Consider the following 1,356-nt stretch of genomic DNA (forward strand, 5'->3'; position numbering starts at 1 on the left):
CCAGTGTCGCGGCTTAAATGGTCAGGAGAAGAGGAAGAGGCCTTGCGTCGGCTGGCGGATCGTATATGGACAGCTGGGATGCCTAAAAAAGAGCTATGCTCCAAGTTAGCGGACTCTTTCCCGGGTCGTTCAGCGGAAGCCATCAAGAAGCGGTTGCAGCACGTTAAATGGGCTCCACCATCATCCGGGTCATCCTCGCCTGAGGTATCCACCCATTCGACGGCATCAATACATGATGGTTTTGATTCCATGGGATGGCGGGCAGGGCTTTTGGATGATATTATGAAAAATCTTAATGAGCCCAGGATAGGGTCTGACATCTTGTTATCTACCTCCCATCGTCTTCCTCCGGGTGAGCTCTCTCTTGCGGCTTCTGTGGAGTGCTTAGAAGATCATGCGAAGCGGTGGTTTCCTCATAAGTGGCGGCCATCCATTCCTTGGTCCCGGAAGCCGTTTCAGTCATGCTCCCGTAAAGCGATTCGGCGGGCCACGTATGCTGTTATTCAACGTTTGTACTATCGGCGGCTGACGGATGCAGCAGCTTGTGTGCTCTCCGGTCAATGGCGTGGTGTTTATCAGCAACGGGAGGAGGTGGCTGGGCTGAACCAACACTGGGCTAAGGTGTTCGAGATCCCCAGTGTGGCCGACATGGAGCCTCCTGTAGTGCCATCTGATCTATTATGTTCCCTCTTGGACCGTATTCACCCTTCTGAGGTGACTGTGGCCTTGAGGGACATGAGATCGAGTGCTCCAGGGTTGGATCGTCTGACGGCGGGTGAACTTCTTCAATGGCATCAGCCTTCTCTGTCGGCATATTTCAACTTGTTGCTGGCTGTGGAGGCCCCTCCTAGACATCTGGCCTGTTCCCGGATTGCGTTTATCCCAAAAGTGGCTGACCCCACATCTCCGGAGGAGTTTAGGCCGATCTTGATTGCCTCTGTACTTCTCGGGCATTTCATAAAATCTTGGCTCGCAGGCTTCGTGATCAACTAAATCTCTCATCCCTTCAATTTGCGTTTCTTCTGAGGGATGGGTGTTTAGAGGCTACTACCCTACTACGCTCCGTCCTTCGGCGAATACATCATGAACGAATTTCGTGTGTGATGCTATTCCTGGATGTCTCCAAGGCCTTTGACACCGTTTCCCATAGAACTCTGTCCCACGTTATAAGGTCAACTGGTTTCCCCCCTCCCCTTGTAAACTATATTCAACATCTGTATGAGCGTTCTGCGGTTCACTTGGGGAACACTACTGTGGCCTGTAGTAGGGGTGTTAGGCAGGGTGACTCGCTGTCTCCTTTATTATTTATTTTAGTTATCGATGACATCCTACGGAAGTCGCTCCCAGAGGTCGGTT

Source organism: Python bivittatus, unplaced genomic scaffold (genome assembly GCF_059951505.1).
Source record: "Python bivittatus isolate LINGU-HERP-01145 unplaced genomic scaffold, Pbiv_v1 ctg000720_np1212, whole genome shotgun sequence".
NCBI lineage: Eukaryota > Metazoa > Chordata > Lepidosauria > Squamata > Pythonidae > Python > Python bivittatus.